The 26,844-nt window shown below is 39.0% G+C and overlaps 1 protein-coding gene and 2 pseudogenes across 1 annotated transcript in view; 1 reads left to right on the top strand and 2 right to left on the bottom strand.

Moving 5' to 3' along the window:
• Positions 1–26,844, top strand: part of LOC137239534 (acetylcholine receptor subunit alpha-like) — a 1,517,845-nt gene that overhangs the window by 1,138,207 nt on the left and 352,794 nt on the right. The gene's annotated exons all lie outside the window — the stretch shown is intronic.
• On the bottom strand, positions 13,449–14,915 carry LOC137238773 (putative nuclease HARBI1; annotated as a pseudogene).
• On the bottom strand, positions 15,608–17,192 carry LOC137238774 (putative nuclease HARBI1; annotated as a pseudogene).

The raw sequence follows: 26,844 nt of genomic DNA on the forward strand, positions 1-26,844 counted from the left end.
TAGAAGAACATTTTTCTAAGCGCGGTCGCCCCTCGGCAGTGTCTGGCAAGCGCTCCGATTGTATTTCTGCCATGAAAAGCTCTCAGTGAAAACTCATCTGCCTTTCAGATGCCGTTCGGAGTCGGCATAGAGCATGTAGGTCCCGTCCGGCCAATTTGTAGGGAAAATCAAGAGGAGCACGACGCAAATTGGAAGAGAAGCTCGGCCTTAGATCTCTTCGGAGGTTATCGCGCCTTACATTTATTTTATTTATTTATAACAATTTATAGTTTTTACACCAGAGGGGGAGAGAAGGGGGTCACCCTAGCGGCTAAGGGGGTCAGAATATACCCGCGGTAGGTATGCCTGTCGTAAGAGGCGACTAAAATACCAGATTCAAAGGGTGTGTAGCGCAACCCTCCAGGTTGCCAGCGCAATATATAGCTTCTCCAAATCCAATTGTCAACCTCACCTATCCGCGGCGAATCCTCTTTCACTAACAGACGAGGCTCTGGCGACCCCAAGCTCTTCATGGATCTTGGAGGTGGGGAGGGAGGGGATGGCCTGAAGGTTTAATGTGGTCACATAAATCGTTCCCGAGATGGTCGGGCTAGCACCTTAATGGTGCTGTGGTACCGGAGCATACCGGATCTGCATCCGGAAAAGGACCATCACATCGATAACACTCCCCAAAGCCTTCGGGGAGCAACCTTATCGCTACAACTGCTCACTGCTCACTTTGTAAGCCCTCGACTTATTTGACCCATTGAGTCTGTAATATTGGAGAAGGCCAGTATACGTAAAGTTATGTGTAAACATTTTTAAAAAGTTATTATTCGAAGGGGTCGTGGGAACCCCTCCCCCTTTCCATGTTCCAAAAAAATTTCGCAGTAGACTATTGTCTCTGTCCCAAATTTCATCAAAATCCGTGGAGCCGTTCTGGGGTGATTCAGTCACAAAGACGAAAAAATACAATAATTAAATTATAACTGTCCCAAGGGAGCAGGGACCGCCCCGTTTTCAAAAAAATATAGCTAGTAGATCCTGCTAGACTATTGGCTATATGTGTGCCAAATTTCATCCAAATCCGCCCAACCGTTCTTGCGTAATTGAGTCACAAAGACAAACGTCTGGACAAACATACAAACATTCCCATTTATAATATATATATTAGATTAGATATATTAAGATTAAGATGATGACACCATAAAATCTTTAGAACTTTGTCAGGGACTTAGCACTGAACTGGTTTTGATGTACACTATTATGGATATATGTACAGGCGCATGCATATACATATTTTATGGTGACAACATAAAATCTTCTAGAACTTTGCCAGGGACCTAGCACTGAACTGGTTTTGATGTACGCTATTATGCATATATGCACAGACGCATGCATTTATATATTTTATGATAACAACATAAAATCTTCTAGAACTTTGTCAAGGGCCTTGTAATGAACCCGGTTTGACATACACTATTATGCATATATGTACAGGCGCATATATTTATATATTTTATGATAACAACATAAAATCTTCCACAACTTTGTCACGGGCCTTGCACTGAACCCATTTTGACATGCACTATTATGCATATATGTACAGGCGCATGCATTTATATATTTTATGATAACATCATAAAATCTTTCTGAAATTTGTCAGGGGCCTTGAACTGAACCCGTTTTGACATACACTATTATGCATATATGTACAGGCGCATGCATTTATATATTTTATGATAACAACATAAAATCTTCTAGAACTTTGTCAAGGACCTTGCACTGAACCCGTTTTGACATACACTATTATGCATATATGTACAGGCGCATGTATTTATATATTTTATGATAACAACATAAAATCTTCCAGAACTTTGTCAGGGGCCTTGCACTGAACCCATTTTGATATACCTTATTATGCATATATGTACAGGCGCATGTATTTATATATTTTATGATAACAACATAAAATCTTCCAGAACTTTGTCAGGGGCCTTGCACTGAACCCGTTTTGACATACACTATTATGCATATATGTGCAGGCGCATGCATTTATATATTTTATGATAACAACACAAAATCTTCTAGAACTTTGTCAGGGGCCTCGCACTGAACCCGTTTTGATATACACCATTATGCACATATATATCCCAGCGCATGTACAGATATATTTTATGATAACACCATAAAATCTTCCTGAAATTTGTCAGGGACTTAGCAATCTACTTGTTTTGGTGTACACCGTAATATATAGGTGATTCAGCGAATATGCATCTCTATATTATGGTGACACTTCTTTGGAGTACTTACCAAATCCTTTGATGATGAAAACTTTAGTTTTTGTATAAGATGACCGCCTCCAGCTTTCGCTCACACTTTTTGGCAATTTAATTGCAGAACGTTCAATTTATATCGCTTTGTCTTTTTGCAATTTAATTGCAGAACGTTCAATTTATATAACTTTCATTTTTTCGCGATTTAATTGTTGAAAATTTAAATGTTTTCCCGAAAATTTAAAATTCACGTTTAGATTTTCAAATTGTCAAACGAGCGCGTCAAATAATTTTTGTTTATTTCCCATTTTTGGGTTTTTTGTAAACAAGACACTCACGTCGTTTCATTCGCACTCATTCTATTTATGGGAAATTTTTTGCACCCTGAAAAATATCCCAAAAACTTGAATTTTTTGACACCGAAATTTTTGATGGTGTTGGAATTTCAGGTTAAAGTGGTTAAAAGTGGGTAGTCATGGTTAGCAGGGTAGTAATTCCCCTTGGACTGCCCCTAGCATGCGAGTTCATTGGTACGCATCACCAGTTAGCATAGTTACTTTCAATTTCCCTCTGCTGCCTGCTTATTGTGCCTTTTTGTTGTCAACGAGTTGGTTGCCCTTCGTAAGTAACTTGCCAGTGTAATGTTTATGGCTGCCTAGTACACACGCTCTGTTGTTGGTGTGCTGAGGTGGCGTCTTTCTAATACATTGCATTCCTCTTTGTGCGATGTCCGCCTTGACGGTTCGCTTCAATGCCTGCTGTGCTTGGTCGCAATTTCTTTGTATACGTATGTTTGTACATTTTTGATACTCTTGCAGTGGGAGCTTATATGTGTTGTTTATTGCGTTGCTGTATTCCCATCGTTGTTTAGAATTCCAGCAGGTTCATTGATCTCAATGCCAAGCCAAACCCTTTCTCGTTTGATCTCTATGCAAAATATAATATCCAACCAAAATATTTGCCGTATGCGGGCAGAGAAAATTATGTTTTTGCGAAATAATAAATATATAACTGTATATTAGGGTGTTTCAGAAAAATTATTATTTTATGTTTGTAAATTCAATTTATAATAATATAATTATAATTTAGGTTTATATGTTTTACATGCTATATGCACTGATATAAATTCATTGTCATATACACTAGGGTGTTTCGAAAAATGATGTATAATTTGTAAATCAAATATGATTTATAAATGCTCAAATAAGTTGTGACAAGTATTTATAGGTTCAAACGTGTGGGCTCCAGAGCCGGTGGATTTGGGTCCTCACAAAATAGATACAAAATTTAAAGAGCTTGGAAAACCCTTTGGAACATCATTTTCTGTAGACGAATCGATGGAGCCTTATTTCGGTAAGCATTCTTTCAAGCAATTCATACGAGGAAAACCTATTCGATATGGATACATAATTTGGTGTCTGACTACTTCAGAAGGGTATTTGTTGAACTTCGATTTGTACACCGGAAAAGCGCTACTCGATCTAAAGTGCCATTAGGTTTATCTGTAACAAAGAGTTTATGCTATGGAATAGCTTCCGAAAACAGCACTGTATTTGTAGACAACTATTTTAATAGTTTCAAATTATTAGAAGAGTTTGATTCTAAAAATATAACAGTAGTGGGAACAATCCGCTCGGACCGTATAGAAAATGCTCCTTTGAGCAATATGAAAGGTGAAATCCGTGGTGCTTGCGAATCAGTTAAGTAAAAAAATATTACCTTAGTTAGGTGGAATGATAACAATAACGTCACTATAGCAACAAACTGCAAAAACGACAACATAACGACTACAACCGGACTATGCAAAAGATATGACCGGCAGCAAAAACGCAGACAAGACGTAATGCAACCACTAATCATCAAGGAGTATAATTCCGGAATTGGTGGCGTCGATATCTTCGACTAGCAAAGGGCAGCTTACCGAACTCAAATTAGGTCAAGGAAGTGGTATTGGGCCATTTTCAGATTTTGCCTAAATGGTGCAATTGTAAGCTTATGGATGTTATTTCGTAAAGCAAATCCACAAGTAACTCTTCTCGCATTCATAAGACGTCTAACAAGAGGCATACTTTCAAAACCAATAGAACTTCATCCAGTTTCTGCACGAAAGGGGAAACGAGAAAACGAGACTAGATACGATGGAGTCGAGCACTACGTGAATTACTCAAAAACTCAGCGTCGATGCAAAAACTTTATGTACAAAATTTGTATGCACGAAATGCAATTTTGGATTGCACCCAGATAACTGTTTTTACAAATATCATGTCAATTGACTATGGAAATTCTAAGAAATCTAAAATGCATCAACACTTAGTATTATTATAAATAAAATGTTGATTTGAGTTTAAAACCCATGTATATGATTTTACTTTATTTTCATAGAACCTGCTCTCCGTATACGTTTATGTATGATATGATATGATATCGCTTGCTCGCAGCAGACATCCGATATTCCGTACTATATAACTCTCAGCTAGTAACGGTGTCGAGTTTCCTCATTTTGACAAATATTGTTGCTGGTATCTTGAAATGTATTGTCTCTTGATCTGAAATTCTATGATCACTCAAATTTTCGGTTACTGCTTTTGTAGCTGAGTAATCAGTTATTCTCGTATTGAAAGTGATCCTCTGCAACATAGCCATTTTCGCAAATAAACTTGTTAGCTTGTTTGAGTATTTTGACGATACATTCATATTTATGTTCAAATCCCCCATCATTATATTATTTTCTGATTCCTTTACAGTGATATATACATTCCAAGTTGTTTTCGAAATTTGTGTGAGTTTTTGACTTAGTGTTTACAATTGCCTTCGTTGGTTGCTAGTATCGAATCTTCCTCTTCCTTGCCGTTAGCTTTTGTTGATAAACAGGACACATTCTATCCAGAGAATCATGTTTTTCATCTAGTCCCAAATTTAATCCTTTATTTTCTCTGATACAATTAATGCATTTGTTTATAGCTTCTTTATTGCATAAAGCATATTTGTATTCTCCCAAGCATTTTGTGCATACTTTTTTTTTTGCACTTTTTCATCTCGTAATTATTTTCGATAGCATTTCTTATTTTCTCCCTTTCTTGAATATTTGCACTCTCAACAATTACAACTCCGCCTCGTCTTGCTACTATATTTTTAATTTGTAGCTTCTTAGGGTCGACTTTCGAATTTAGGTCACTTTTAGTTATTTTAATATCTTGCTTAGTATTTGGCTTAACTATTAAAGGGACATCTTTTCGGATTTCTGGAAACGCTTCTTTTCTTGGATTTCCTCCTTTTATTGCTACTGCATATGATTGCTTCACTTCAACATTGACGTTTCTCTTTAGTTTTATACACATTTTTGTATTCTCCTTATTAATTGCTTCTATTATTTTTTTGTTGTCATCTTTACTGTTTTTCAACTCATCGCACACGTGATCGCTGCTGCGCTTGAGGCTTTCAGCTATTTCGCGTAATTTGTTTACTTCCTGTACACTTCTTTCATACCACTCCTGAGCTTTCTGCATAGCTTGAATTCTTTCACTAAATGCAATTTCCACCGCTTTCAACACTTGTTTTATTTCACGCTCATTTTTTAAGCGCGTTATCAAACTCACTTCTATACTCAGCTAGATGTTGACCATTTTGCTTTACCACCAACTACATGTCTTTTAGGATGTCTTTCACATTCTGCACATATTGCACACAATCGGTGCACATAAACTTCAGTACCTCACATTCTTCAAGCTTATTAACGCTATATTGATCCAAACCAGAATATTTTGTTGTTAAATGGTAATATTTACCCCAAACACCTTCACATCTAATTTTCGTTACTACTCCAAGTATTGTGCCTTTGCACTTTTCGGATTTTTTTTTTATTTCACTGTCAACATGAACGACAACGCATTTATAAAATACGATTCACAGCTTTCGGTTTAATAAAGCTGCTGAACTTTATTGTCCCCTTGTCAAAGTTACCTTTTTGTGTTATATTATATAGTATTCACAATTTTTAACAACTTTATCTGGTTATAAGGAGACTTTAAATTATCCGCCTATTTTACACCGCTTATCACTTTCTCTTTCTCATCTACACTCCAAACCTTTCGCTCTGAGCGGTCAATAGCAAAACACCTATCCGACTCCATCCAATCATCCCTACTGGGAATGTTTATCTTGTTTTCTGTCTAACTGCTGTGGTCGTACAGCGATGCGTGCTAGGAGGTTGTTGTCTTGTTGTTCCAACACGACAACTCCCTCAAACGTAGGGCTGACGTTGCCGCCGCCTGATAACCAGCTAAATCCATTGGAAGGATGTCAAGAATGACTTGAAGAGCTTCGATAGACATTATTCTTAGAGCACCGCTTAAGCTAATTATGCTGAATCTGTGGACTTTATCTAACAAGTTTCGGTTTGACTCTTTGCTTAAGGCTGTTCATCATACGATCCCGTACAGCGGTATGGGTCGAATAATCGCGGTACAAATCCATCTGCATATGTTGGGGGTGAATCCCCATTTTTTGCAAAAAGAGCCATTTCTTTTACACGTATGTAATGCAATGTACGATTCCTTTGTCGCCGAATAACGTTGTCCCTATAGTTCAGCTTTTTGTCCAGAACTACGCCCAGAAATTCAGCCTTATCTACCGTGCTTAGGCGCCCACCATTTAGTTCTGGTAGATTTAACGATGGTAACCATTGGTATAAAAGACAAGCTCAACTTTATCAGAGTTTACGCTGAGTTTACATCGGGAGGCCCATAGGGAAATGTTACCTGCATCAAGTGGCATAAAGTTTGAGGGAACTTGCCTCTGTAAGCAATCGCTAGGTCATCAGAATATGCCACAATCTTCCCACTCCACGAACTAGTAACTCTTAATAGCTAGTTTCCATTATGTTCTATAGTAGAGGGAAAGGACAACACCCTGGGGGGTGCCCCGTACAACAAAGCTTGTTATATCAATCCTCCCCAGTGAGGAAAGCACTTTCCTTCCCTTCATCAGTTGATCAATCAGTCCCACTAGGGGTCTGTTTACATCCATAACCGTTAAAGCATTGTTGACGGTGTCTTGACTTATATTGTTTAATAATCCTTCAATGTATAGGAAGGCCACAAGACAATAATCCTTGCCTCGATAGTAGAGACTAGGCCGTGTAGCGAGTCTCCGCAGATTTCCCTTTAGTGTACGCGTGTTGATAGCCAGAAATGAGGTTCCTATTAATGTTGGTAGTGAGAAAATCGCGAATTATTCTCTCTGGGTCTTGAGTACGAAGGATGAAAGACTGATATGTCTGTAGTCTTTCGGCTTGTAGTGAGAGGCTTTGCCTGCCTTAGGAATGAATACGACCGTGGCGCTCCTCCATGTACACGGAATATTGTTTAGAGGCAAACAAGTGGTATATATGTGCGGCAGCCAGTTGGCTGATAACTCCAAGGGGTAGATAAGTCGAGCGGGGACAATACCGTCTGGTCCAGCAGCCTTAAAAGATTTAAAACTTTTAACGGCCCACCTAAGCCTCTCCTCAGTGATGGGAATATTTACAGCTTGGTTTACTGCAGGTACTTCAGGTGCGTGGGCCATGTTTCCCGGGAACAGTGTGTCTAAGAGTAGCTTTAGGGTTTCCCTTTCTGTGCTGGTCCAGGTATCATTTGATCTCCGCAGAAAGCTAATAGCTGTTTGCGTCTTAGAAAGCGCTCACCGTAGCCTTGATGTGTCAGCGACACTTTCTACTCCAGTGCAGAAATTTCACAACAAAGTTCTCTTCGCTTGTCTCAGGCCTTTTTTGTAGGTCCTGAGTTTTCCCTTGTATTATAGCCATTTTGACCCATTATCAAGGAATTTGGCTTCGGGCATGGGGCCACCAGTGTGGTTTACCCTTACCCCGTGGTTTTGACATTGGACAAACCTGTTCTAGGGCATTTGAGAATGCCGATGAGAAGGTTTCTTCCAAACCCTCCAGCTCCTCCATTGATGAGGGACTTTGTGAGAGCAGTGCTGGTAGTTCTCTTGCTAACAGCTCATTGTGTAGGTCCCAGTTTATATTACGTGGGTTACGTCTCGCAATCGGCTGATCAACGAAGAACTCTAACATTGCTTCAATATACCGGTGGTCCGAGAAGTAATGTTCTTCAAGAACACGCCATTTTTTACCCACCCATAAACGCTTTCGCTACAAATAGTGAGGTCACAACCTATTTATATTTTTTAGTAATAAAAGTTGGTTCAATACCTATATTGCAAACTATCGGGTTAGTTGCTAAAAGGTAATTAAAAAGTGACTCACCAGGAGTTTTTTTTTGCCGGAACTTCCCCACTGTACGTAGTGGGCGTTTGCGACTCTCCCTATGAGCAGATGGCATTTACATAAGTCGGCCACAAAATCCTTTACCGCCTTTTGCGGAGGAGGTTCCTCTGAATCGTACGGCATATATACGGAAGCTAGCGTTAACTGTGTGCCTCCGCTTGCCAAGCTGTAACGTCGCCATTGCTATAGTTAGGTAAGAGAAAGTTGTTTCGCTCAGAATTTTCTAAAATACAGGCTCTATCTTTACCTTCATCTGCAGCTCGGATGAGCTTAAAGCCAATGGCCCCCAATCCGCAAATCCTTGAGTTATTCACCCAGAGTTCTTGGATAAGGACCAGGTCGACGTCCAGCCGATACCGCCTTACATTTGTGCAGGTTTATCTGGAGCAACCTCAGCATGAGCTTGCTCAGACTCCCCTGTCTCCATCACCGTGACGTTGTGATCCTCCCTGTCGCTATCCAGCAGAGCATCGTCCACCGACAAATTCGACAGAGCTCCCGCGCAATTTGACGTGGCGGAAACCAGGCATTCGGCATCGGAGGTCTCCGCTTCCACTTCGGGTGCCACAAAGTCCGTGCCCAAAGAGGCAATCGAAAGGGATGCGCCCTATGCGTCGCCACGGTATACGTGAATTACAACCTCGCCGAGGTTATAGTCATGACACGCCTGATGGACGCTTCCCACGGCAGCCGGTTCTATGTACCGGAGCGGCTAGGGATTTTTTCCCAAGTGCTGTCATTTCAGTGAACCCCATTTAATTTGTTGCATCCCTACCACGGAAAAGGTATTGAACCTAACCCCGGTTCCAGGTTCTGCTGCATATATCGGAAAAGGACTTATCTGAGACGGTCATACTCTTTCTAGTGGGTCACGTGTAAATATGGTGGCATCGTTTGGGCTGTTCAGGGTTAGAACCCAACGTTCGTCGCCCCCAAAATTTCTATAAAACCTTTGTGGCTATCTGATGTTCACGTGCAAGGACGTCCCGTGGTTCACTCTTAAACGTACCTCCCTAACCTTCTGGCAGCGACGCTGCCCAGCAGGCCACATCAACTTTCCGCTGCTGCTCACGCCAAATGGTGTCTCCCCCTAACGCGGCCGCTGCAACTTCTCACTACAATCTACGTAGCATAGACAGAAGCAATGCCGAACACCAGATTTTATCCCTGTTCTCCCCTCTTTTTCCGACACGCGCACTCGCGTAAGAAGGAGTCATCAACTTCTTGTCCCCCACACCGTGTGTTCCGTATGCCAGCTTAGAATATTTACGATCGCGATATCGGTCCAATGCAGATACATTCGTTGCACCTCGTTGACAAAACACTTGTACCAACTCATCGGCACCAGATACTCCAGAAGCAATCAGAGAGCAAACTCGACAAATCCTATATCCTTCAAGGCGCCTTGACCAATCTCTGACTCCCAGAGTAACGACTTTCTGCACGATAAATGGCGATGCCCCACAAGAATTGCAGGTAATTGCCACAGCTCACCTGACATCTCACTCATCAGTTAAGGGCTCATAAATTGCGTTGAATGGTATCCGGCGTTACTTTAGCATGTAAGGATAAAGTAAAACCTCACATCCAGTAATATAAGGTAGTCTATGTGGGTGGGGCTTAAGTACATTTGACAGGCGCAGGCAGTTGGCAACGCGCATGTCAAGTGAAATGCAACTGCAGCCCACATCACAAATAAAATAGATAGATACAGAATAAATTTGCAACTTAAAGTGGACGGATGTGTCCTTTAATAAAAAAGTGTTTATTTTATACAAATTGACTGTTCAGAATATATATATTGTAAGGTGTGGCGGCGGCCACCAGTAGCAACCACTGAGGGCAATATAATAAGAATATTGTGGCGGCCAAAGGAGCTGCCACATGGTGAAATCCAATACACAATAAGCATAAAAAACCCACTGTGGCAGGTAACCTAACCTCTAATCCAACATGGCGACCGTGACGGTTTTTGGTGGTGGTGCAGGAGAACGGAGTCCCAACGTCGGTGAGTGCGTGTGGTAATAACAAAGTTAACAAAAAATTTAACATAATCAACACAATAAAGTTAACAAAAATTAACATAATCAAATGCGGAGATAAATACTTTCTTACCAAATATAATTTTCTACAATACAATTTTCGACAAATTACTACGCATATTGTCACTTGCGAAGCGAATGAAAATTTGGACGAATTTCGCGGTCTCGAATTTTGGGATGCGAATCTGCTGCGAATTCGCCGACAAATTTCGAATGAGTGAGGGAAATAATTTTTCGAATTTCCGGTAGCGAAAAAATTAACTTCGCTTCGCTAGAGCTGTAAAAATTTGCCGAATAACTAATTTCTTCGCTTTTGCACGCGCTTGCATTTATTTCTGTTAAAAATCCATTTGTAAAAATTATCAAAAGAAAACAAAAGTGAGTGTGTAATTAAAAAAAAAACAAAAATACCGCTTTAGGATGAAATGCACAGCACCACAGAAGTTCCGAAAGCTGGTTACGCTTATGCAGAATAATCCAGACGTCGCAAGGGGTCAGGGGAATTTTGGATCCACCTAGAGCCAAAGAGCGGAATTATGGGAGCATTTCGCGATTCAAATCAACGCCTTTGGTCCTCCAATCCATAACGGTCCCGAGTGGAATAAGGCAAGACCCAGAGGCCTGCACGAGTAATGCAAAGGAATCTGGTGCTGCACGCGCAACCGTGGTATCCCAGCATCGTACGTATCCGTGCAGGCGTCCACTAATATATAGGGATGGTACCTTCAATCACTGCCGCTGTACTGCAGGTGTACCCAAGATGTGGCTAATTGGACTATTAGGAATAAAACAGACCCCTTTGGTAATAGCTTCGTTTGGCGACCATAGCCAGTATTGATTTCTACTGAAAATTGTATGGTGATAGTGTCACTGTAGTAGTCAGTAGGAGTCAATACTGAGTATATGGTTGCCGCCTGAATCTCGTACTGGGGCAGTTATTGAAGCTCAAAAAAGACCGTACTCTCCGTGAGAGTAGATAATTATTTATATATGTATACTAGATTTGGCTAGATTACAAATTGAAGCTTAAAAAAAATTTCCACAAACCGCGCGGAAACTACAGCCACTGGAGGAGGACCGTATGTTCAGCAAAGCTTGTCTGCTCTAGAGCGAGAGGTGGATGACCTTCTTCACCTCCAACAAGCCGCCAATGCCACATGGAATATATATGGCACTCCGAGGCAAAGAACTACTGATAGAGATAATGAATCTCAGGCCCAAGAATCCGAGGGTGAGGGTCATACTCAACCAACACGTCCATCAACAATGACACCAACAACAACTCCCCGTCCTAGGCTTACCGTTGACGATCGTGAAAAAATTCGGTTAAAGGCACTGCAAAAGCAAACAGAAGTTCAAGATGCCCTTTGCCAAGGTGTTTTGAAAATGGGGAAAACATTAGGCGATATCGCCAGATATTCACGAAAACTCTATTAACAAAAAAAAGCAGGAACTAACATTATTAAAAGAGAAGGAAGAAGGTAGAAATATAGAAAAGAAAAGACAACACAAAGATAAAATGGAAACGAAACTTAGGGAGTTGGAGTTAAAAACCCTTAAATACAATTTAAGGAAATGAAAATGAATTTTTTTAAAAGTTTGTTTTCAAGTGTACAGTCAGTCAACAATAAGTATACACCCTTTTATGGTATGGTTGAAATTGGTGATAGCTACTCATAAAGGGGTGTATACTTATTTTTGTGACTGACTGTATGTATATCATATTGCTTTTGACCAAACATTTTAAAAAGTCTGAATTAAATACTTCGTTTTTATTTATTTACTTTTAAGAAAAATATGAATTGAATACCTAATTTTTATTTTCTTTCTTATATGATTTTTATTTATATACTTTTAATAATAATAATATATAATAATTACACTTAGTGCACCAAGAAAATTAATTTAATTTTAAGAAGTCTTTATTATTTATTTACTTTTAACAAAAATATGAAGTCTGAATTGAATATGTGATTTTAATTTATTTACTTTTAATAATAATATATATGTAAGTAGTAGTAGCACTAGTTTAATGCCCCTCGAATTTACTTTCTAAACTTTGTAAAAACACTAACTAAAAAGGTTTAGAAAGTAGATTCAAGGGCATAAAATTAAAACTTCTTTCTGTTCCAAAACCGGCTTGCAGCCCTGTTAACTTATAAAATAAGTTACTTTTGAGTTATTATATTTGAGCTTTTTTTTAAATTAATAATAAAAGTAACTTCAGAACAATTTTAGCTCACTCGCATTACTTTCCAAAAGATACAGTGGCGGTAAAAATAATAGGGACAAAATTGATGATTGATATATTTATTGAGGTATGCTTACTAATTTTCGTTCAAAATATAGCTTATTCAATAACAGAAACCACATTAATACAATTTTCAAAGTTTACACAAAGCCAAGAATAATTGGTCAAACATTCAGAAACGCACACCACAATTTTTAAATTTTTTGGCAGAGTTTTCAGATAATTTTTGAGTATGCAGTTTTGTAGCCCATTCAATTTTATTCTAACAATTTGCAAGTTAGAACTCTCAAAACATTTTCCCTGAATTTTTAGAATTCACTTTTGCCAAAAAAAATTCTAGAAATTCAGGGAACATTTTTTGAGAGTTCTAACTTGCAAATTGTTCTGCCAAAAAAGCTGAAAATTGTGGTGTCCGTTTCTGAAAGTTTGACCAATTATTCTGAACTTCGTGGAAACTTTGAAAATTGTATTAATTTGGTTTCTGGTATAGAATAAGCTAAATTTTAAACAAAAATAAGTACGCACACCTCAATAAGTGTATGCATCTTCAATTTTGTCCCTTTTATTTTTTCTGTATATGGCCTTTTCTATTATCGAAAAAGTGTTGCCTTTTACACCAAAGCATCAGCAATTTGTCTTCTACGACGCTCTCCTGCTATACCGTCGCCATCTTCATTACTTGGCTCCGAAGAAAAAACGGCATCAATAAAAATTTCTGCTTCGTCTGGGTCACTAATTCCAAATTGCTTGCAAATATTGTGCAAAGCACAACATATGTTAATAATTGCTTTAACTTTATCCGGATCGTAGCGCATTTTATTATCGCTAAGGAGGCATCCGAAACGGCATTTCAAAACCCTGATGGTACGTTCAGTAATGTTCTACCTTTGGCATGTTTCTTATTAAAAAGTGATTCCCTAGTTCCAGACTGTGCAATGCGAAAGGGTGTAAGTAAGCATGAACTCAGCGGGTATCCGGAATCACCTACAAATTATAAGTACAATTATGTTTTGCTTATTATTATTATATTATAATGCCACAGTTAACTATGGACTCACAATTCTATTTCAGATATTTAGCAATATTTTTACTGTCAAATACACTAAAAGTAACCTTTGCTAGTTAACTAGAGGTTAACTCACCAAAGTTAGACGGTTAAACTGTAGTAATCTCAGCTTGAAAATTGAAAATCGATAGTTAACCCTTTATCCAGCAAAAGTATATAAACTTGAGTAAGTAAATTGAGTTATCGGCGCTTAGCTGATTATCCTTTAAATAAGTTTTTAATGCGCTATTGTTCCGCACAAAGGAATCATGTGTGGAGCCAGCATATCTGTCATCCACATACCGGATAGTCATGTTATGGTCGCAGGCCTGGAATGTATAGATAATTTATTATCAACGATATTGAAGTATTGGCAACTTTAAAACTTACAATCATCGCATTAATGCTATAAAACCCTTTCCTATTCAGATAAAGGTGTCGATTTTCAACCAAATTTAGATTTTTTTTTTTCACTGGGAGCATACGAGCCAATATTTGTGCCATCAACACACACAATCACGTTCGGTATTCCTGATTTGATGAAGAACTTCCTTTTTGCCTCCTGCTTCTCTTCTTCACTCATTTCTATATTTATTGCCGCCGTACAAATAACTATCTCTAAAATAGGCAGCATCTCCTTTAAAACGAGGGAAAACTGTGGGTTGAGAAAGTCCCAATTGGAACTCATTTCCTATGGCTTGCTGATAACAAAAAACGAAGTGCGCAACAAAGTTTTAGCATAGGGGTTACAGACGACGACAGGCGGCAGTGAAAATTGATCTTAATTTTGTACAGGACATACATGAATGCATCCTTGCTAAGCCGAAAATTCGCAATGAATCTATAAACACATTTAGATTGAAATACAATTTCCCATATATACTTCAAGAACCAAACTGCACTAAACTTACACTGTTGGCGGAAGTTCCATGGGATTGGAGTAATCCCTTATAAAACGCCTCTGACGAAGAAGGTTAGCTCGCTGTTCGACATTGTAACTTTCTTCGAAAAAAAGATCAATGTTGGAAATCATCGCTTTATTTATTTTAAGATCGCGGGTTCGAATCGAGCTCAAGGCCTAACAGTAATTTTTTATCATTATTATTGTTATGATAAATTTTTTCGATCGCGGGCCGATATAACAACAAAAATTGTTGATACATTTTTTCTTAATTGAAAAAATTTTTTAAATTAGAATAGAAGAAAGAAAAAATTTTAGACAACTGCCAAAGCTCGTTGTATAGATCCATTTCGGGAACTGCTAAATTCCACAACAAACAACAAAAAAACCGCTGTGGTGGCTGAATGGTTATAGCAGCGGCGCCTAAACGTTGCCGATGAAGGAATTTAGCAGTGCCCGAAATGGATCTATACAACGAGCTTTGGCAGTTGTCTAAAATTTTTTCTTTCTTCTATTCTAATTTAAAAAAGTTTTTCAATTAAGAAAAAATTTATCATAACAATAATAATGATAAAAAATTATTGTTAGGCCTTGAGCTCGATTCGAACCCGCGATCTTAAAATCAGTAGGCCGATATAACAAAAAAATTGTTTATTTATTTTATTTATCACTGAAAATTGTATTAATTTGGTTTCTGTTATAGAATTAGCTATATTTTAAACGAAAATAAGTAAGCACACCTCAATAAGTATATCCATCTTCAGTTTTGTCCCTTTTATTTTATCTGTATATGGCCTTTTCTATTATCGAAAAAGTGTTGCCTTTTACACCAAAGCATCAGCAATTTGTCTTCTACGACGCTCTCCTGCTGTACCGTCGCCATCTTCATTACTTGGCTCCGAAGAAAAAACGGCATCAATAAAAATTTCTGCTTCGTCTGGGTCACTAATTCTAAATTGCTTGCAAATATTGTGCAAAGCACAACATATGTTAATAATTGCTTTAACTTTATCCGGATCGTAGCGCATTTTATTATCTCTAAGAAGGCATCTGAAACGGCATTTCAAAATTCCGATGGTACGTTCAGTAATGGCCTACCTTTGGCATGTTTCTTATTAAAAAGTGATTCCCTAGTTCCAGAATGTGCAATGCGAAAGGGTGTAAGTAAGCATGAACTCAGCGGGTATCCGGAATCACCTACAAATTATAAGTACAATTATGTTTTGCTTATTATTATTATATTATAACGCCACAGTTAACTATGGACTCACATTTTCCCTGAACTTTCACAATTTTTTTTGGAGGGTGTTGAGTTTTTTCTTCCATATAACTCATAAACTTAATTTACTTTTGTATGGAAGAAAACACTCAACACCCTTGCCAAAACAAAATTGAAAATTCTGTCAAAAAAGTTGAAAATTGTCTTCTACGACGCTCTCCTGCTGTACCGTCGCCATCTTCATTACTTGGCTCCGAAGAAAAAAGGGCATCAATAAAAATTTCTGCTTCAGATATTTAGCAAAATTTTTACTGTCAAATACACTAAAAGTAACCTTTGCTAGTTAACTAGAGGTTAACTCACCAAAGTTAGGCGGTTAAACTGTAGTAATCTCAGCTTGAAAATTGAAAATCGATAGTTACCCCTCTATCCAGCAAAAGTAGATAAACTTGCCTAAGTAAGTAAAGTTATCGGCGCTTAGCTGATTATCCTCTAAATAAGTTTTTAATGCGCTATTGTTCCACACAAATGAATCATGTGTGGAGCCAGCATATCTGGCATCCACATACCGAATGGTCTTGTTATTGTCGCAGGCCTGGAATGTTTATATAATTTATTATCAACGAAGTATTGAAAACTTTAAAACTTACAATCATCGCATTAATGCTGTAAAACCCTTTCCTATTCAGACAAAGGTGTCGATTTTCAACCAAATTTAGATTTTTTTTTTTACTTGGAGCATATGTGCCAATATGTATGCCATCAACACAACCAATCACGTTCGGTATTCCTGATTTGATGAAGAACTTCATTTTTGCCTCCTGCTTCTCTAATTCACTCATTTCTATATTTATTGCCGCCGTACAAATAACTCTCTCTAAAATAGGCAGCATATCCTTTAAAACGAGGAAAACTGTGGGTTGAGCAAGTCCGAACTGGAACTCATTTCCTATGGCTTGCTGATAACAAAAAAACGAAGTGCGCAACAGGGTTTTAGCATAGGGGTTACAGACGACGACAGGCGGCAGTGAAAATTTACCTTAATTTTGTCCAGGACATACATGAATGCATCCTTGCTAAGCCGAAAATTCGCAATGAATCTATAAACACATTTAGATTGAATTACAATTTCCCATATATACTTCAAGAACCAAACTGCGCCAAACTTACACTGTTGGCTGAAGTTCCATGGGATTGGAGTACTTATGTACTTAATAGGCGCTTAACCGTCTAAACGGTTATGGCCGTCCAACAAGGCGCGCCAGTCGCTCCGCCAACCGGCGCCAATTGGTCACACCAATGGAGTTTAAATCGTTTTCCACCTGGTCCTTCCAACGGAGTGGGGGCCGCCCTCTACCTCTGCTTCCATAGGCGGGTTCCGATAGAAACACTTTCTTGGCCGGAGCATAATCATTCATTCGCATAACATGGCCAAGCCAGCGCAGCCGCTGCATTTTAATTCGCTGGACTATGTTGATGTCTGCGTATAGCTCGTACAGCTCATCATTAAATCTTCTTCGGTACTCGCCATCGCCAACGCGTAGAGGTCCATAAATCTTTCGAAGAATTTTCTCTCGAACACTCCCAAAACCGCTTCATCTGCTGTTGTCATGGTCTATGCTTCTGCGCCATATAGCAGGACGGGTACGATAAGTGACTTGTAGAGTATGATTTTCGTTCGCCGAGAGAGGGCTTTACTTTTCAATTGCCTACCTAGGCCAATGTAGCACTTATTGGCAAGATTGATTCTTCGCTGGATTTCAGTGCTGATGTTGTTGCTAGCGTTGATGCTGGTTCCCAAATAAACGAAGTCTTTTACTATTTCGAAATTATGGCTGCCAACAGTAGCGTGGTTGCCAAGGCGCGTATGCGCTGACTCTTTGGTCGATGACATCAGGTACTTCGTTTTGTCCTCATTCACCATCAAACCCATCTTTACCGCTTCTTTTTCCAGTTTGGAGTAAGCAGAACTAACAGCACGGATGTTTAGGCCGATGATATCAATGTCATCAGCATATGCCAGTTTTTGCACGCTTTGTTTTTTTTTGGGATTGGAGTAATCCCTTATAAAACGCCTCTGACGAAGAAGTTTAGCTCGCTGTTCGACATTGTAACTTTCTTCGAAAAAAAGATCAATGTTGGAAATCGTCGCTTTATTTATTTTATTTATCACGTTTATATTAATTTCTTACACTTTTGTTTATGCACATATAAATAGATATATTGTAAACAAGTCAAAACATATGCAGTAAGTGACAGAAACGTCAAATTCGGATGCACTTATTCAATTTGTTTGAATGGCAACATCACAAGGCAGGCGAAAAAGTTCATTCGCCACTCACAATGCAAATTTTAGGTGTGTTTCGCCATAATTCGAACTCGCCAAATATAGTCGCTTCGCAAGTCACAATATACGTATTCATAATAAAATTCGAATATAATAAAAATTTATAAAATACAATTTTCTGCAAAATTATTATAACAAAATGCTGAAATATACAAAATAGAGTTTTCTAATAAAAAAAGCCGAGATAATAGATTTTTCTAAAAACTCAATTCAACAAATAAAAACAATCATATTAGACTAAATAAAATTGCTCAAAACTAAATATTTCGAAGGTAATAAAAAGAACTAAATTCGACTATCTACAAAACTTAAAACTAATATATACAGCGGTAAAGTAAATGTGGGATTGGGTCTTAAGACTAGAAGTGGTCGAGAATATTAATTAGCCATTTACATAAACAAACCCTAAACATACAAATCAGGCCAAATTATACAAATAAAATACAACCTTGCAGGCGTGTCGCTCTGTTATAGCAAACCCTGCCAAAATGCCAACTTTGAAATAAAACAGCAGAAAAGTTAGTTGTAAACCTGACGCCAAGCTGAATAGTAGTTGCACCGTGACCTTTCGTAAACTTTTATTAAAACTATTAACTGTACTTTCAATTAAAGTCTAATTGAACTGTAATTCAACTAAACCAATTTTATTAACTTTATTATTCATTAATAATATTCAAATAAAATAAAACTTTTTGTGAAACAACCACAAAAATTGGGGGCTCAACCGGGATTGTGTGAAGCTAAACGTGCCAAGGAAGTCAGTGTGGCAAAAAATCCGACAATTGTCGTTAAGCGCTCGCTCGTAACAAATTGTTGCAAAAATATGACAAAAATTCAGACTGTTTAAACCGCATAAGAACATTGAAGCCAAAAGTGTCGCTAAAAGTTGCAAAAATTCATGTGTGTATCCAACGCAGTAAGCAATTGCGTCGCGAAAGTTCCACGCATAAAAAGCAAAAGTCTGCGTCGACGGCAACGCAAGCAGAACATCTTTGACGTCTCAGTTGAATGCAACAATCGTGAGTTGCACGAATTTCACAATTCGGCGAAGAATCAGAGTTCAAAGCAAAGAATCTGATTAGTGGAGAAGAATTAGAGTTCAATGCAACGAACCTAATTAGTGAAGAAGAAGCGTAGAAAAAGCGCAGTGTCAAGAATTGTACAATTCGGTGAAGAATCAGAATTCAAAGTAAAGAATCTGATTAGTAAAGAAGAAACACAGCAAGAAGTGTGAAAGTTACATGTTCTGCGCAACAAAAGCAAAATCTGCGTCGATGTCAGCGCAAACAGAGCAACTCATTTGCGCATTAACTCAAATGAAACGGTCAAGTTCTTTGGTGGTTGAATAGAAAATCGTAACAGAGCAAGTGAACAGAAATTGAAAACGATACGAAGGTGAAACGTAGTGCTGAGAAGAGAAGAGTAACAAGAGGAAGAACCGCGAAAATAGCAAGCAAAACAAAACGAAACGAAGCAGCAAGAAGCAGATAAGTTGTTTTATGTATATTTTAGTTAAAAGTAGTTTGTTTAGAAAACGCATTTTTATATGTATAAATGAACATCCAGCTAAACATCTAAGTATCTATTTGAAAACATTTGCATACGTTTGATATACATAAATTTCCAAAAATTGAAAACAAGAAATTTGTTGTGTGAGGGTATACAATTGAAATTGCTATAGTTTTGCTTGAATGTAAAGAGGTGACTGTGCAACATGGACGAGACGTCGATTTTGAATTTAAATGTAAAGGAATTGCAAAATTCTCTTCGTGAGTTAAATTTGTCCACCGCTGGACGCAAAGCAGAACTACAAAACCGATTATTAGAGCATTTTGGGCACAATATGGTTGACGTAGGTGATGATGCCAATTCCACGGCCGGTTCATCTTATGAAGATGCGCCAGCTGGTATAATTAGAAGCTCTGCAATCGCTGTCGAGTCGGTTGGCAGATCAGTGTTCACATTCAAAGACATAGAAGGAAGTTTAACGCAGTTTAGTGGAAATGACTCCATGGAGGTAAGGCAGTGGGTAGATGAATTTGAGGAAAATGCTTCTGCAGTTGGGTGGAATGCTTTACAAAAATTCATTTACAGTAAGCAGCTTCTAAGGGGTGCAGCAAAATTATTTGTTAGAAGCCAACGTGGAATAATAAGCTGGGAGTTGTTAAAGGAAGCACTCGTTGTCGAGTTTGGATCACATTTATCCGCATCGGATGTTCATAATCAATTGAGAAGTCGTAGAAAAAAGTCAAATGAAACCTTTCGGGAATATTTATATGCATTAATGGAAATAGGGAAACCCATTAATATAGACACACCGAGTATAATATCTTATTTTATTGATGGCATACCCGATTCCAAGGGAAACAAAGTAGTACTATATCAAGCCAAATCCATTAGTGAACTTAAAGAGCAAATAAAAATTTATGAAAAGGTCTATAGTAAGGCAAGTCCACAGGTTTCAAAAAATGTTAGCCAGCAAAATGCAGGGAACTCCACAGTGACACCAAAGACAGCAAAAATATGTTTTAGATGTGGAAGTCCAAGTCATCTCATTCGTGATTGCAATGTGAAGGAGGTAAAATGCTTCAAGTGTCAAGGTATAGGGCATAAATCTTTTGAGTGTACTAATAAAGAAAATGCGAAAATTAAAAAAGAAAGTGACAAGGCAAATTTGGTAGATGAGCAAAAGAAAGTGTTCAATTTAACGTTTAAAAAGCTAATCGTTGGTGGGTTAGAATTGAATGCGTTGATAGATACTGGATGTTGTTTGTGCTTAATAAGGCGCGATACTTTTAATAAATTAAGTTTCGATGGGGAAGTGAACAAGGAACGACGTTCATTGTATGGCATATGCAAAAAACAGTTTTCAACGTATGGTAGTTTTGTCGCGAATATTGTAGCCGATGGTTTAGAGTTTCCACAAACATTCCACATCACTAGCGAGGAGGCAATTGAGTTTCCAGTGTTTATTGGTACATCTGTTTTAGAGCAGGTTAATATAAGTGTAACACCAGAAGGGGTAGTGTTTATGAAGAGAGCAGATAGCAAGACAGTAGTGAGATGTGGAAGCGTAGATAGAGTGGAGTTGCTGCAAGAATTTAACAGTTTATGTATGAACGTAGAAGAGCTTAGTGGAAATAGTGTAATTAGCGAGCTGGTAAATAATTACCAGGCAAAGAAAGTAGAAGAGTGTCCACTGGAAATGAAAATAATCTTGCAAGATGAGAGTCCAGTTTTTCAGCGTCCTCGAAGACTATCTAAAGAGGATAAGGAGTTCGTGGATAAACAAGTTGAGGAGTGGTTAGAAGCGGGAATTATTCAACCAATTATGCGTCCCCTATAGTAATTGCTAACAAAAAAGATAAGTCTAAACGTTTGTGCTGCGATTACCGATTACTGAACAAAAAAATTGTACGAGACAATTTCCCCATGGCGCGAATCGACGACGTTTTAGACAAGTTGCAAGGCGCATATGTTTTCACGACTTTAGATTTGATGGACGGGTTTTTCCATGTGCCAGTAGAAGTAGAATCAAGAAAATATACTGCATTCGTAACGCCAGACGGACAGTATGAGTTCAAATACGTGCCTTTTGGTATATGCAACTCACCAGCCGTCTTCTGTCGTTTTATAAATTTCGTGTTTAGGGACCTTATCAAAGATGAAACTATAGCTGTATACATGGACGACATAATTATACCGGCAGTGAATGAAGAAGAAAACATAGCTAAACTGAAGCGCGTTTTAGAGATTGGGTCAAAGTACGGACTACGCTTTAAATGGAAAAAATTTCAGTTTTTGGAACGTAAGATAAATTTTCTAGGCTACGAGATAGAAAACGGGACAATTAGGCCATCGACAGAAAAGATTGAGGCGATTAAAAACTATCCCGTACCACGTGACAAGAAAGGACTAGAAAGATTTTTGGGCTTAACGTCATACTTTAGGCGGTTTATAAACAGTTATGCTTTAATAGCGAAGCCTTTGTCTGATATATTGAAAAAAGAGAGTGAGTTCGTAATGGGTGAAGAACAGCTAAAAGCCTTCAATCAGTTGCAAATAGCTCTCACTACTTCACCTGTATTACGATTGTATAATATCAACGCGGAAACGGAAATCCATACGGATGCATCCAAGTTTGGGTATGGGGCGATATTTTTGCAAAAAGGGGGTGAAGACCAAAAATTCCATCCGGTACAATTTTTAAGCAGGAAGACAACGAAGGCAGAGGCAAACTATACCTCATACGAGCTAGAAGTTCTTGCTATAATAGCAGCTCTAAAAAAGTGGCGGATATACCTAAAGGGTATTAAGTTTAGCATAATTACAGACTGTAACGCGCTTGCCTGTACAATGAGGAAAGACGACATACCACCTAGGGTAGCCAGATGGGCGTTGCTGTTGCAAGAGTTTGACTACCATATTCAGCACAGATCAGGGACACAGATGCGTCACGTTGATGCATTAAGCAGGATGTATTGTTTGCAAATAGATGACTCGATACGTCATAGGCTACTGAAGGCACAGTTAGAAGACGAATGGACAAAAGCAGTGAGAACAATATTGGAGAAAGGTTCATACGAAGATTTTTATTTACTTCACGGTATTCTGTGTAAGGATCCGTCAAAAGAGCTTTTGGTTGTTCCGATGCAAATGGAAGATGATATAATCAAGTACGTTCACGAGCAGGGTCATTTTGCCGCGCGTAAGACCCAAGAGTGCGTCGAGAAAACGTACTTCATACCGCAAGTCAGTAGAAAAGTTGCTAGGGTAGTAAATAGTTGTGTTGCATGCATATTAGCTAACGCAAAAGCAGGAAAAAAGGAGGGATTTCTTAATCCAATTCCAAAAGACGAGCAACCATTAAGTACGTACCACATAGATCATTTAGGACCACTGACAGCTACATCAAAGCAGTACAATTATATACTAGCAGTAGTGGATGCTTTTTCAAAATTTGTATGGTTGTATCCGACAAAGGATACAAGTGCTGCAGCCGTTATTGATAGGTTGGAAAGACAAGCAGCTATCTTCGGAAACCCGAAGAGAATCGTTACGGACAGGGGTGCTGCCTTCACCTCACATGCTTTTAGTAACTACTGCAGTGATCGGGGTGTACAACATCTCTTGATAGCGACAGGTGTACCAAGGGGCAATGGTCAAGTGGAGCGAATCCACCGAATAGTTGTACCTATGCTAACAAAGCTCTCCTTACATAATCCCGAGAAGTGGTACCAACATGTGGCAGATGTACAGCAGTTTTTGAACAATTCCCCAAGCAGGAGTACAAAAGCCGCTCCTTTCAATCTGTTGACAGGATTACATATGAGATTAAATAACAATGCCGACTTGAATGAAATTATAGAAGAAGACACAATAAGAGAACTAGATAAAGATCGCGAGAAAGTTAGGGAAAGCGCTAAAGGTAGTATTAAAGAAATTCAAGAAGAAAATCGGAAAAATTATAACGCAAAAAGGAAGGCAGAAAAAATTTATAAGGTAAACGACATGGTAGCTATCAAACGTACGCAATTCGGCCCCACTCTTAAACTAAAAGGAAAATATCTAGGCCCATACAAGGTCATCCGTATATTAAACCATGGCCGGTATGAAGTCGAGAAGATAGGTGAACATGAGGGACCCAGCCGAACGACAACGGTAGCGGAGTACTTGAAAATGTGGAGTCCGTCGTTCAGGGACGAACGAATGTCAGGACGGCCGATTGTGGGATTGGGTCTTAAGACTAGAAGTGGTCGAGAATATTAATTAGCCATTTACATAAACAAACCCTAAACATACAAATCAGGCCAAATTATACAAATAAAATACAACCTTGCAGGCGTGTCGCTCTGTTATAGCAAACCCTGCCAAAATGCCAACTTTGAAATAAAACAGCAGAAAAGTTAGTTGTAAACCTGACGCCAAGCTGAATAGTAGTTGCACCGTGACCTTTCGTAAACTTTTATTAAAACTATTAACTGTACTTTCAATTAAAGTCTAATTGAACTGTAATTCAACTAAACCAATTTTATTAACTTTATTATTCATTAATAATATTCAAATAAAATAAAACTTTTTGTGAAACAACCACATAAATTATTTAACTTACTTACTTACTTAATTGGCGCTTAACCGTCTAAACGGTTATGGCCGGCCAGTCGCTCCTTCGTTCCGCCAACCGGCGCCAATTGTTCACAACAAGGTAGTTTAAGTCATTTTCCACCTGGTCCTTCCAACGGAGTGGGGGCCGCCCTCTACCTCTGCTTCCATAGGCGGGGTCCGATACAAACACTTTCTTGGCCGGAGCATCATCTTTCATTCCCATAACATGGCCTAGCCAGCGCAGCCCCTGCGTTTTAATTCGCTGGACTATGTGGATGTCTGCGTGTAGCTCGTACAACTCATCATTAAATCTTCTTCGGTACTCGCCATCGCCAACGCGTAGAGGTCCATAAATCTTTCGAAGAACTTTTCTCTCGAACACTCCCAAAGCCGCTTCATCTGCTGTTATCATGGTCCATGTTTCTGCCCATATAGCAGGACGGGTGCGATAAGTGACTTGTATGATTTTCGTTCGCGGAGAGAGGTCTTCACCTTTCAATAGTGTTTAGGCCGATGATATCAATGTCATGGGCATATGCCAGTAATTGCACGCTTTTATAGAACATTGTTCCGATGTGGCTAAGTTCTGCAGCTGGTATACCTTCACACTGTCTGAAACCTTGTTTAGTTTCGAACGGCTCGGAGAGGTCCTTCCCAATTCTTACTGAGGTGATGGCGTTGCTCGACGTAATTTTGCACAGCTGTATAAGTTTTGCGGGGAAACCAAATTCAGACATATAGGCAGCTTCTTTTCGTGCTGCCGAAGGCGGCTTTGAAGTCGAGGAAGAGGTGATGTGTGTCGATTCTCTTTTCACGGGTTTTTTCCAAGATTTTGCAGATTATGAAAATCTGGTCGATGGTAGATTTAACAGGTCTGAAGCCGCACTAATAAGGTCCAATCAGCCGTTTCACGGTGGGCTACAATCTTTCGCACAATACACTTGAAAGGACTTTATATGCGATTTTAAAAAGGCTAATTCCACGATAGTTGGTGCATTATGCAGTATCCCCTTCTTGTTGACTCGGCAAAGAACACTTAGATTCCGTCGGGCATGCACTCGTCCGCCCATATTTTGCGAATAAGCTGCTGCATGCGCCTTACCAACTCCTTGCCGCCGTACTTGAATAGCTGTGCAGGCAATCCATCAGCGCCCACGGCCTTGTTGTATTTCAATATGGTTATTGCTGTTCTAACTTCGTCATAATCGGGCAGAGGGACATATATTCCATCATTATCGATTGAGGGATCAGGTTCGTCATCTCTGCGCGGTGAATCGCTGCCTCCATTTAGGAGAGCAGAGAAGTGTTCCCTGCATAATCTAAGCACTCTCTGGACATCAGTTACAAGGTCGCCGTTTTCGTCCCTACAGTAGTTTGCCCGGGTTTTAAAACCTTCCGTCTGTCGCCGTATTTTTGGGTGAAATTTTCTCACGTTATTTCTGTTGGCTAGCAGCTCAAGCTCCTCGCTTTCACGCCTTTCTGCTTTCACGGCGCCTCGCTTCCCTTTTCAACTCACGATAGCGTTCACACACTCCTCTTGTTGCGCTCGCTTTTAACGTAGGCTGTAGGCAGCGTCTTTTCTTTCGGTTGCAACGCGCCATTCTTCATCGTACCAGTTGTTTTTTCGTGGCTGCCGGTAAGCAATTTTTTCCTCGGCGGCAATACGAAGTGCTTTGGAGATATGCTCCCACTGCTTCTGTATTCCTTCTGGCTGAGTTGTGCTCTCAGAGAGCAGGTGTGAGAGTTGAGTTTCGATATCATTGGCAGTCTGTTATGATTGAAGCTTTCCGACGTCTAGCTTTCCTTGTGTTTTTTGTTCCTTGGTTTTAGCCGCGCTGAGGCGTGTACGTATTTTGGCTGCAGCGAGATAATGGTCCGAGTCAATGTTATGTCCTCGGATTGTGCGCACATCCAAAACACTGGGGGCATGCCGTCCGTCTATCACAACGTGATCGATCTTATTGCGAGTATTTCGATCAGGAGGCCAAAAGTCTTATCGTATGTACGTTGATTTCAGAGCAGTCAATGTAATGTGCGATTTCAGAATTTTAAATTTTTCAAACAATTAATTTCCAGCGTATTAACGCAAGATCATCTTAGTTTCCAATTGTAATAGAGTAGAGTTTCGTTCAATTGTATTTCCATTAGGCGGAAGTCATATGTTATGCCAGAAAACCGAACGAAAACCGGCTTGGCTTTAGTTTTGCAGACCGACAATCCTTCTTTTGGATTCATTTCTCACCTAAGTCGGACGTCTTTAAAAAACATAAGCCTTTGGACCATAATTGGTAAGTAAGAATTTACTAAATATAAAAGTAAAGTTTTTTTATATACCATTCTGTGTATACATAAAAAAAAAAAAACAAAGATTAAATATAAATGCTTTGTTA

This window comes from Eurosta solidaginis, chromosome 1 (genome assembly GCF_040869045.1).
Source record: "Eurosta solidaginis isolate ZX-2024a chromosome 1, ASM4086904v1, whole genome shotgun sequence".
NCBI classification, from domain to species: Eukaryota; Metazoa; Arthropoda; class Insecta; order Diptera; family Tephritidae; genus Eurosta; species Eurosta solidaginis.